The following is a 12,833-nucleotide window of genomic DNA, read 5'->3' as shown; positions in this document are numbered from 1 at the left end:
TGGTCCCTAACACGAACCCTTAAATCGTCATAAAAGCAAAGAATGTGGAACCGCGCAATTGTCCTTCGCGTGCAGGGGGCGGCCGCCCTTCCGCCGCTTTGCCCCGCACAGGTCGGGAAGGACCCGGCCCCGAGGCACGACTCCGAGGCCACACTCCCGACACGCGGCCGGCTCGGGGAAGCGACTCCGCCCCGGCCGCTCTGCCCTCCGCGGCCAGGAGGCGCGAGGGGACGCAGGCGGTCGCCGCGCCCGGGAGGACGCTGCGGCGCGGGCCGACTTCAAAGCGGGCAGCGGGGCAGGCATTTCCGCGGCACCTGCACGGCCGGTGCCCGCCGCGGCTGGAGCCGCCCATGCCCGCCAGCAGCGCTTCCCGGGCCGCCGGGCGGGAGGAGGGGCGGCGGCCGTGATTTAGGGCCGGGCGGTTCCGCCGGCGGCCGCGAAGGTGCCTATTACCACTCGGCCGGCCCGGATTTCAGGAATTCCTGCTCTTCTCTGGAAGTTCCGGCCCCGCTCCCCGCAGGGAGGGCAGAACTCCCACCCTGGAACTTCTGTCCCCCGAGTCCCCCTGCTCTCCCCAACCCGACCCTCCGCGTTTCAGCTCAGACTCGGCTTACTGTAGATCTTTGAACTTTAGAATCCAGATTTGGGCGCAGTGTTAGACTCTGGCTCTTCGTGCTGTCACTCAACGACAACATTTCGTGGTGGGGAACCCAGGGTCCATTCATGCAAGGCCAGCGATCTACCACCAAGCTAATCCCCAGCCTTAACAAAAAAGTTATTGACCGCCTATTGGTGTAGTTACTGGCATAGACCAGTGAATAAAACAGCCAGAAACCTCATGGAGGTCACTTTCTCGTGGTGCGAGCAAATAATAAAGAAAATAGGTAATGTGTGCAGTAAATAAGTACTATAAGACATGTATTAGGAGCGTATTAGGCCAACAGAGAGGCCAGCAATGCTGGAGGCCCAGGCAGGAGGATCGCAAGTTCAAGGCCAGCATAAACAACTTAGCAAGACTCTGTCTCAAAAAATCAAAAGGGCTGGGAATGCAGCTCAGTGATAGAGCACCCCTGGGTTCAATCCCCAGTATGGTGGGAGGAGTATAATAGACAGCAATAAGTGCTGCAGAAAAAAATAACACTAGGAAAGGTAGGAAGTGTTGAGTATGCATGTGTGGGGTGAGGGGTGGTGGGGTCAGGAAAGCCCACCTAAGAAGGTGACATCTGGGTAAGCACCTGAAAGAGATAAGGAACTATAACTGTTTGGGGGAAGAGAGTTCAGGCAGAAAGAACAATGTGTGCAAAGGCCCTGAGGCAGGAAGGCATCTGCAGGTTCTAGTGGGTGCAAGGTGTCCAGTGGGCCTAGGCTGAGTAAGAGATGAGCAGACTGATGACAGGACTAGATGGTACATAGTCATGTAGGCCACTAACGCATTCACTTTTCTTTGGCAGGAGATGGGGAAGTCATTAAATATTTCCAGTGATGGGTCTTAAAAAAACAAAAGAAAAACCATTAGTGCCTCTGGCTCTTACTGCAGGCTGAGGACTCCCTCCTCTGCATCCCTCTCCAGGCAGCACCCAGTTTTGGTCTTTGTCCTTCCTCCCTCCCCACATGTCCCTGCCTGGTTTCTGGATAGTGACTTCCTCTTCCCTCCTGCCTCCACTCTGTCTCTCCTGGGGACCCTGCCTCATCAATTACCCCTCCCTTGGTTTCACAGCTTGCCCTCTCCACTGGCGCCTTCCTGGGAAATACACTCAGATGTATTCTCCAAGTTAGTCCTTCCCTACTTCCTGGAATTTATGCCTTCTCTCCCAGCCTCAGGGCACAAATTGTGGAAGTTGCCTTTTGTCACTTCCCAATCCCATCTCCCAAAACTCTCTTCTCTTTCATTCATCCCATGGCTTCGCTTTTCCTGGCTAATTGAGTTAGGTAATTATTGAGCACCTACTATCTGCCAGGTCTTGGGTTAGGTAATGAAGAAACCATCCTGAGCAAAACCAACATGGTACCTGTCCTCCTGGAGCTTACCACCTCTTGGGAAAGGCCAATTATTTCAATAGCATGAAATCAAAGAATGTGCAAGATTAGCAAGTGTACCAAGGAAGGAGCATGAACTCTGAGGGGTCAGAAAATGTTTTGCAGGAGAAATTATGCCTGAACTGGATTTCAAAGGATTGATGGCAGCTTACCAAGCAGATAGTGAGTGGAAGGGCATTGACGGTTGAGTGAAGTATAAGCCACTGTAGGATGATGTGGAAAATACAGTAAATTGACTCTGCCAAACCATGAAGTGGGAAATCAGGAAATGATGGAAGATGACCTGGGATCACTGGCATCATGACAAAATAAATTTTTTTTTTTTTTTTGGTACCAGGGATTGAACCCCAGGGGCACAGAATCACAAAGCCTCATCCCCAGCTCTTTTTATTTTTTATTTTGAGAAAGGTTCTCCTTAAGTTGCTAAGGGCCTCGCTAAGTTGCTGAGGCTGGCTTTGAACTTGGATCCTCCTGCCTCACAAGCTACTGAGCCACTGGGATTACAGGTGTGCATGGCTGCACCTGGCCAACAAAATCTCTCCTTTTTTCTTTTTTTTTTTGGTGTGTGTGTGTGTGTGTGTGTCCTATAAATAACTAAGAACTATAAAAGGACATTAAAAACCAGAGCCAGCCAAGGTGGCACACATCTGTACTCCCAGCTATATAGCAGGTCGAGGCAGGAGGATTTCAAACTCAAGGTCAGCCTGTGCAACTTAGTGAGCCTCTGTCTCAAAATAAAATTTAAAGCGGGGGAGGAGACAGCACTGGGAAGGCAGCTCAGGGGTAGAGTGCTTGCCCAGCATGATGAGCGAAGCCCTGTGTTCAATCCCCAGTTCCACAAAAAAAAAAAAAAAAACAAAGCAAAACTAAAAACAAAAAACAAAAAAAGGAAAGATTATTAAACTGGGGAGTGACATAGTTATATTGAATTGTAGCTTGACTACCTTTGAACAGTGTGGACAATGGATCTAAGACAAACTCCCTAGGAGATAAGGATCCAGGAGAGAGGTGGGAGTCTGAGCCCTGCAGGTGATGGAGAGAGAACCAGAAGGAGTCAACACCACTTCAGAGAATAGAACTGGATGTGGCAGATGACCAAAGAAAGGCATTATCTTCATATCCTCCTTCAAGACTGGAGGCCTGAGGTTTCTGAGCAGCACCTCGCAATGGGCTCTCTGAACTAGGGTCCAAGTATGAACATGGGACACCTCTTCCTGGGTGGCTAGGGAACCTGGGGCACCAGGAACTGTCAATGTTTTTGTTTTCATTATTGTTGTTTGCAATGCAGAATTGAATCGGTCTCCCTATCTTGGGGAGGGGTGCCTCTGTGGTGGGGCTCTGGGAGGCAGATTCCTGGCAGCTACACCAGACAGGAGTTCAGGCACTTGATTCTGTAACCTGAGTCTGGAGCAGGTGTCCCAGAGTAACAGGCTACAGTAGAGAAGTCACTGTGCCATTATCAGGGCTGGTGGCCTTCAAAGTCCTGTGGGGATAGTCAGAAGGTTCTACTGGCTAGCCTACCAGTTCAGCTGCCCAAGCTCCTGTAATTCCTATGAATTTCCCAAACTTAGTTCCTGAGCCTTTCTTCCCATTGATTTTGTGAGCTAATTCATTGTTGCCCAATAATTCCCTCTTCTGCTTATGTGATCAAAGTTGGAGTTTGTTGTTTCAAACCAAGAATCCTGACAACTCATAGTAGAAAGTAAGCAACCACCCTTTCCTCCTCTCTTACTCCCAAGCCAATCCCCTGTACCAACTTCCAGAGCCAGGGCAAGTGACTTAACCTCCCTGACTCTTGGTTTCCTCATCTGTAAAATGGATTGATGGGCAGGGTGTAGCTCAGTGGTAGAGTGCTTGCCTAGCTTACATGAGGCCATGGGTTTGATTACCAGCCCTGCAAAATAAATTCATAAATTGGTAACCACCTCAAAATTGTGAGAATTAAATGATACCATACACAGAAAATCCTGAGCACAGGACTTGGCATATTTAATTGTTGCTGGGTGCAGTGCTACACACCTGTAATCCCAGCCACTCTGAAGGCTGAGGCAGGAGTATCGAAACTTTGAGGTCAGCCTGCACAATTAAGCAAGACCTTGTCTCAAAATAAAGAACGAGTCAGGCATGATGGTATAAGTCTGTAATTTCAAAGATCCTGTCTCAAAATCAAAAATAAAAAGGGCTGGAATATAGTTCTGTGGTAGATCACCTCTGCATTCAATCCTCAGTATCACAAATAATAATACTAATATATAGTTGTCATTTTTATTATCCTTTTTCTGGCAGACTTTCTCAACATCCCAGGGGTTCTTGTTTGCAAATTCATGCACACATTTGGCTCTTTCTTTTTTTGGAAATGGGGTTTGAACCCAGGGGCACTTAACCATGGAGCCACATCCCCATGCCCCCACTTTTTTGTATTTTATTTAGAGACCGGGTCTCACTGAGTTGCTTAGGTTCTCACTAAATTGCTGAAGCTGGCTTTGAACTCACGATCCTCTTGCCTCAGTCTCTGGGATTACAGGCATGTACCACCATGTCCGGCCAATCATGTGCTTCTTGAATGCTGTTCCTTCTTAGTCTAAAGCCAAGATATTTGTTAGTTCTTCACCTGCACACACCTGCAGTGCCCCTATCACTGACAGCAGAGTGGTTGTTTTGGAGAAGGCTCTGGAATAAGACTATCATTTTTTAGTAGCACTACAGCCTTGGGCAAGATGCTTAACCTTTCTAAAACTCAGTTTTCTTGTCTGTAAAATGGGGGTGTATAATAACACTGCTTCATCAGATTTATTGGGAGGATTAAAGAAAACAGAGCATGTGAAGCTCTTAGCTTGGGGGGCCTAGCTTCTAGAAGGTCTGCTCTGCATATTAACTTTCTTCTCTGCTCCCTTCCCAGGTCAGCCTGCCCACTGCAGCTGTAAATCATCCAGATAACCAAGAGCATCCCCTGCCCTCCAACCCCAGCCCCAAACTCCCTATCACCTCCACCCACTAATGACCGGGTGATTGGCTTCTCATTAGGGAAATGACAGAGGCCCCAGTGCTTTTAGCAGGGAGTCTAATCAGCTAGATCTGCCCTAGAGTCAGTGGGAGTGAAGTAGGAATTCCAGGTCTGGGGGCCTGGCTTGGTGTGGATGGAGGGCTTTGCCTCTTGGGAGAGGTAGCCTCTGCCCTGGCTAGGGGTGCTGAAGACCAGGAACTCTCTGGAAAGGAAAATCAGGGCTCCTACTCTGTGCTCAGGAAGCTGAGAGTCACGTGTGGGCTCAAGAAGCCATCTTCATCCTCTTGAGATTCAGTTTTCTCATATCTTAAGTGGAACCAATAGATGATAATACCTTGTGGAAGAAGTAAACTGCAGTAAATATACAAAAGTAAATTTCTAGCACTTTGTAGATGTCAATAAATAGTGTCCATTATTTGTATTATTACTGATATTGCTGCTGTCACCATGATTATTATTGGAATTCAGGTATCGAGTTTTCTAACCCCATTTGGTAAATAGTTCATCCTATCCCCAGTGATTCCCAGTTCTACATTTCTGCCCTGCCAACTCCAACCACCTCTGTGTAATATCTGCCTCCTTGGGAAATCCTTCAGTCTTCTCATTTTCAGAATTGTTTTAAGTGTTCTTGGGAATGTTTAAAACTCTGTGGGGAGGTGGGGTTGTGGTTAACTGGTACAGTGCTTGCCTAGCATGTGTGAGCCCTTAGAGTTGATACCCAGCACCACAATAAATAAATAAATAAATTTGTGGGAAAATTTAAATTCCTTTGCTAGTTCAATGACTATTCCATAATTTTTTTTTTTCTGCAGCTCATAGAATTGTTTTCATATCTCTTCCCCTCAGGGTGTTTTTAAAAAATATTTATCTTTGTAGATGTATGTAATACCTTTACTTTATTTATTTATTTTTATGTGGTGCTGAGGAGCGAACCCAGTGCCTCATATGTACTAGGGAAGTGCTCTATCACTGAGCCACAACCCCAGCCCCCCTCATGGTGTTTCTTTCTCTTCCCTCATGGTGACAAAAAGGCTGCAGGAGTTTACATGTCTATCCTTCATAGAAGGAGAAGAAAATGACCCAGGTAGGCCCCTCCCTAAAATTTTGACTATAATAAATATTTATTGCTGTTTTAAAACAAAAGGTTTGGGGTAATCTGTTGTGCCTTGGTCATGACATTTCTTATTCTTTCCAGCAGTTGACTGAGTTCCTGGTGAATGTGAACAGAAATGAAGTCCACTTTCCGAGTCTGCGCATAATAACCTCCCATAAGCAACCTCTGTGCTCCTTCCCCTTCCTGCTAGCCTCAGGACCTTAGGGGTGGGCTCAGGACCTTTGGGAGCCACAGGCTGGAAATGACAGAGCCATAAGGGAGATGAATTCTGGGTCCTTCATCATGCTTGGAGCAGAACTGTCCAGGAAAAACTGTGGCCAGGAACACCCACGCTTAATGTAGCCTATCTGTGCAAAAAATAAACTTTTATGTTTAAGCCACGAGAGTTGGTCATTTATTTATTACAGCACCCAAAATCACCTTAACTAATACCCTTTCATACTGAACTTTATAATTTGTAAGTGTGTTCATAAATTTCCCTTCAATTTGATCCTCCAAACTCCTCCTTGTGATATAAGTAGGACAGAGTACTCTTTTGCCAATGAGGGGAACTAAGGCTCAGAGAGGCTAAGGCATTTTGCCCAAAGGCACACAGTTGAAGGATGGAGCAAGAAGACTCTAGGCAAGGCAAGTGGTAGCAAAGAGGCAAGATAATCTTTTTTTTTTTTTAAGGTAGATTTTTAGCGACAGATGGTCAAGAGTATGAATCCTGGGCTACTTACTAGTCAAGTGGCCTTAGACAAGTCATTTAATTGTTTCTTGCTTTCATTTCTTCATCTGCAAAATGGGAACCACAACGACTAACTTTCGGGGCTGGGAACATTTTGGGAGATAATATATACAAGACTTCTGGCACCTATTAGGCATTCAATAAATATTTGATGAATAAACTAATAAGTGTTTAACACAGCTTGGCACACAGTCTCTCCAAATTAGCTATTCTTATGTTTCTATTTAATTTATATAAAGCACAGGGCAGTTTACTATTGAGATGGTCATTTCAACGAGGTCCTGAGAACTTGGGAGCCCCTGGGGAGCCCCAGCCCCCGCCCCTCCAGACTCCCCAGACGCGCCCGCCCTGCAGTAAATCAGGCTCCGCGGGCCTGTAATTAGCAGCCGCAGTGGGCGGGGCCGGGGCAGCCCCGCCCACTTGTCCCAGGGGCTTCCTGCGCCCCGCCCTCCCCGAAGGGCACGGGTCGGGGCTGGGAGCTGGGGGGTCCCGGCGGGCCCTGATTTATGGCCCTTCGTGTGAAGGAGATTTACGAGCCAGGACCCTGAGCCCGGCCGTGTCGGGGGCGCGGGGAGCGCGACGCCGGGGGCGAAGGACCGCGGCCGCCACCCGCGTACGTCCCGCCGCGAGTCCCGCTCGGCTCCGACTCGGCTCCGACCCGTCTCCGATCTCCGAGCCAGGCTCCGGGCGGGGGTCCGCGGCTACCGGGTCCCTGCTCCAGAGCTTCACTTCTGTGGTTCCGTCCACAGCGGCTTACTTCGGGTCGGTTTCCACCCCTTGGGCCTCACTGCCTGGGAAAGCGCCCGGCTGGGACCGGCCCTGCGCGGGGCGGGTCTGGAGAGGACCGGGGGCCGCGGTTCTGCAGCGTCCGCCGCGGTCTCGGGTGTCGGTCCCGGAACTTCGCCGTGTTTTTATGCCCATTTCATAGATGTGGAAACAGGAACCTCCTGCAAGTGAAGCAGCCTCAAGGGAGGTCACACGGCCAGAAGTGGGCACAGTGAGCACGGGGAAGCCTGAAGGGAGCTCGACTGAGTTCACGGCTGCACGGATTCGTTGGCTCCAGTGAGGACAGGGCTGTGGGCCGGGGGTCCTGACCGCCCTCCTGACAGCTGCTCCTCTGGTAGGATGTGAAGCCAGCCCTCAGATACAGCCACCGCATCCTATCCACTGTGGCATGTGGCAGCTCAGGAGAGGAGGTGAGTCTCCCCTCCAAGCAGTGCTTAGCAACCCACAGTCCTCAGGCTAGGAGGAATGGATGGTGACCCTCAACCAGGACATGGAAGAAAGACCTTTCAATAGATTTTGACAGGCAGGTTTAAATCCCAGCTCCATCTCTGACCAGCTGAATAACCTTAGGCAAATTACTTAACCTCTCTGAGCCGCAGGTTCCTCATTTGAAAATTTTGTTTTAGTTTTCATTGAGTTTTTTGTTTGTTTTTGAACTGAGAATTGAACCCAGGGGTGCTCTACCACTGAGCTACATCCCCAGCCCTTTTTATTTTTTATTTTGAGGCAGAGTCTGGCTAAATTGCCTAGGCTGGCCTTGAACTTGCAATCCTGCTGCCTCAGCCTTCCTAGTCTCTGGGATTACATGTGTGCACCACCACACCGGCTCATGTGAAAAATTAGGATAATAAAAACCTCCTCATAAGGTGGTGTGATCCTAATTAAGATACAACATGAAATGCATTTAATATAACTCTTAGCTCCCTGGACACAGGAGCTGTTCAGCAAATATTTCCCCCCTAGGTACAGGACTAGAGCTTTGTTTTGGATATAGAGTCAACTATATAGTCTACACCAGAAAGATTCACAGTAGGTAACTGGGCCTGGAGCACACTCCTGTAATCCCAGCAACTCAGGAGGCTGAGGCAGGAGGATGGAAAGTTCTAGCCCAGCTTCAGCCACTTAGTGAACCCCTGTCTCAAAATAAAAAATACAAAGGGCTGGGGATGTAGCTCAGTGGTAGAATGCCCCTGGGCTCAATCCCCAGCACTGGTGGGGAGCACGGAGAAAAGAAACAAAGATGATTCAGGGTAGAATTCTGTAGACTCCAAGAATGTTGGGACAGGAAGAGATCAACTTATTCCAGGATTCTGAACCTGGGCTATCTGCTGACATGCGGGGATGGGGTTTCTGAATCCCAATCCCAATCTAGTCATCACTGTTTATGGCACACCTAAGCACCAGGAACTGTTTTAGTCTGTTAGTGAACAAAATACACACACACAAAATCCTCCCTATTGAGTTTACATTCTAGTCAGTAGAAAAAGATATATAAAATATGTATCATGTATCTAAAATATTACATCTATGGGTTTATATCAAATTTTCAGGGGAAATCCATAATCCAAAAAAGTCTAAGAATTACTAATCTAATCTAACCACCCCCCAAAAAGTGGAAGTCACTTGTCCCAAATCATAGGTCCAGACAGCACTTGAGTCAGACCTCCCACTGCCCTCTCCCTCTGTCCATTGTACTTTTTATCCTGGAGGGCAGCTGAGTCCACCAGGTGCTGTGTGTTTGGTGGATTCATGTTTTTGGGGGTTCCACCACAGGTCCAACCTTCCAGGGCTCACTTATACCCCACCCTAATCTTGAGACTTCACTCTGACATAGGACCCATAGTCTTTGTACACAAAGAAAGTAATAGAAGTCATTTGGAGCCTTGCATGTGCCAAGCCCTGGATTCAATTCCCACTATGGGAAAAAAAATCATTTGTGGGTAGCAGGGGAGTTCCCAGCCTCAATCCTTCCTCCTACCTTGTAGGCACCTCTGTGCATCACTGTCTTTTGTTGTGGTTTGTTTAGTTTTGGGATTTTTAAGCAACATAATAAAGTTTTAATCTCTGAAATGCTTGAAGAGAAAAACAAACTGGAAAACACTATAGACAAAGTGAAAAATTCCAACAGAATGGTCCTTTTCTCCCTGGAGATGTGCCTGTTTGCCCTATGCCAACCAAAACAGGACTGTCTGGGGTCTGAATGGCAAAGATCAGTTGAACTCAGAAAAAAAAAAAAAATATATATATATACACATATGTGTACTGGAAACTGAGCTCAGGGAAGCTTTTCCACTGAGCTACATCCCCAGCCCTTTTTTTTTTTTTAATTTATTTTTATTGTAAACAAATGGCATGCATGTTGTTTCAGTTTGTACATGGAGTAACAGCATACCATTTCTATATTCATATATTTACATAGAGTAATGATGTTTGATTGACTCCGTTAGTTTTTTCCTTCCCCCCACCCCTCCCACCTCTCTTTTCCCTCTATACAGTCCTCCTTCCTCCATTCTTGTCCCCCTCCCACCCCCCATTAAGTGTCATCATCCGCTTATCAGTGAGATCATTCCTCTTTTGGATTTTTGAGATTGGCTTATCTCACTTAACATGATGGTCTCCAATTTCATCCATTTGCCTACAAATGCCATAATTTTATTATTATTTATAGCTGAGTAATATTCCATTGTATATATATATACCACAGTTTCTTTATCCATTCATCAATTGAAGGACATCTAGGTTGGTTCCATAGTCTGGCTATTGTGAATTGAGCCTCTATGAACATTGATGTGGCTGTATCTCTGTAGTGTGTTGATTTTAAGTCCTTTGGGTATAGGCCAAGGAGTGGGATAGCTGGGTCAAATGGTAGGTCCATTCCAAGTTTTCTAAGGAATCTCCACACTGCTTTCCAGAGTGGCTGCACTAATTTGCAGTCCCACCAGCAATGTATGAGTGTACCTTTTTCCCCACATCCTCTCCAACACCTATTGTTGCTTGCATTCTTGATAATCACCATTCTAATTGGGATGAGATGGAATCTTAGGGTGGTTTTGATTTGCATTTCTCATTACTAGAGATGTTGAACATTTTTTCATATATCTGTTGATTGCTTGTACATCTTCTTCTGTGAAGTGTCTGTTCATTTCCTTAACCCATTTGTTAATTGGGTTATTTGTATTCTTGGTGTAGAGTGTTTTGAGTTCTTTATATATTCTGGAAATTAGTGCTCTATCTGAAGTATGAGTGGCAAAGATATTCTCCCACTCTGTAGGGTCTCTCTTCACATTGCTGATAGTTTCCTTTGCTGAGAGAAAGCTATTTAGTTTGAATCTATCCCAGTTATTGATTCTTGCTTTTATTTCTTGTGCTATGGGAGTCCTGTTAAGGAAGTCTGATCCTAAGCCAAAAAGGTGAAGATTTGGACCTACTTTTTCTTCTATAAGATGCAGGGTCTCTGGTCTGATTTCAAGGTCCTTGATCCATTTTGAGTTGAGTTTTGTGCAGGGTGAGAGATATGGGTTTAGTTTCATTCTGTTGCATATGGCTTTCCAGTTTTCCCAGCACCATTTGTTGAAAGGCTATCTTTTCTCCATTGCATATTTTTGGCACCTTTGTCTAGTATTAGAAAATTATATTTATTTGGGTTTGTGTCCGTGTCCTCTATTCTGTACCATTGATCTACCTGTCTATTTTGGTGCCAATACCATGCCGTTTTTGTTACTATTGCTTTATAGTATAGTTGAAGTTCTGGTATTGCGATACCCCCTGTTTCATTCTTCCTGCTAAGGATTGCTTTAGCTATTCTGGGTTTCTTATTCTTCCAGATGAATTTCATGATTGCTTGCTCTATTTCTGTGAGGTACGTCATTGGGATTTTAATTGGAATTGCATTGAATCTGTATAGCACTTTTGGTAGTATGGCCATTTTGACAATATTAATTCTGCCTATCCAAGAACATGGGAGATCTTTCCATCTTCTAAGGTCTTCCTCAATTTCTTTCTTCAGTGTTTTGTAGTTTTCATTGTAGAGATCTTTTACCTCATTGGTTAGATTGATACCCAAGTATTTTATTTTTTTTGAGGCTATTGCAAATGGAGTTGTTTTCCTCATTTCCCTTTCAGTGTTTCATCGCTTGCGTATAAAAATGCTGTAGATTTATGTGTGTTGATTCTATAGCCTGCTATTTTGCTGAATTCATTGATGAGGTCTAGAAGTTTTCTGGAGGAGGTTTTTTTGGATCCTCTAAATATAGAATCATGTCATCCACAAATAGTGACAGCTTAAGTTCCTCTTTTCCTATTCGTATCCCTTTAATTTCTTTAGTCTGCCTAATTGCTCTGGCTAGAGTTTCGAGGACAATGTTGAATAGAAGTGGTGAAAGAGGACATCCCTGTCTTGTTCCCATTTTTAATGGGAATGGTTTCAGTTTTTCTCCATTAAGAATGATGTTGGCCATGGGCTTAGCATAAATAGCCTTTACAATGTTCAGGTATGTTCCTACTATCCCTATTTTTTCTAGTGTTTTGAGCATGAAGGGGTGTTGTATTTTGTCAAATGCTTTTTCTGTGTCAATTGAAATAACCATATGATTCTTATCCTTAAGTCTATTGATATGATGGATTACGTTTATTGATTTACGAATGTTGAACCATCCTTGCATTCCAGGAATGAACCCCACTTGATCGTGGTGTACCATTTTCTTAATATGTTTTTGCCAATATTTTGTTAAGGATCTTTGCATCTATATTCATCAAGGATATTGGTCTAAAATTTTCTTTCTTTGATGTGTCTTTTCCTGGTTTGGGTATGAGGGTGATATTAGCTTCATAGAATGAGTTCGGTAGGGTACCCTCCTTTTCTATTTCCTGGGATACTTTGAGAAGTATTGGAATGAGTTCTTCTTGGAAGGTCTTGTAGAACTCGACTGAGAATCCATCTGGTCCTGGGCTTTTCTTGGATGGTAGATTTTTAATGGCTTCTTCTATTTCATTGTTTGATATTGATCTGTTTAAATCGTGTATGTCCTCCTGGTTCAGTTTGGGAGGAGCATATGTCTCTAGAAATTTGTCAATGTCTTCGGTACTTTCTATTTTGTTGGAATACAGATTTTCAAAGTAGCTTCTCATTATGTTCTGTATCTCAGTGGTGTCTGTCGTGATAT

Source organism: Sciurus vulgaris (genome assembly GCF_902686455.1).
Source record: "Sciurus vulgaris genome assembly, chromosome: 3".
In the NCBI taxonomy this organism is placed as follows: Eukaryota; Metazoa; Chordata; class Mammalia; order Rodentia; family Sciuridae; genus Sciurus; species Sciurus vulgaris.
The sequence above is the reverse complement of the archived record's forward strand: the minus strand, read 5'-3'. Positions refer to the sequence as shown.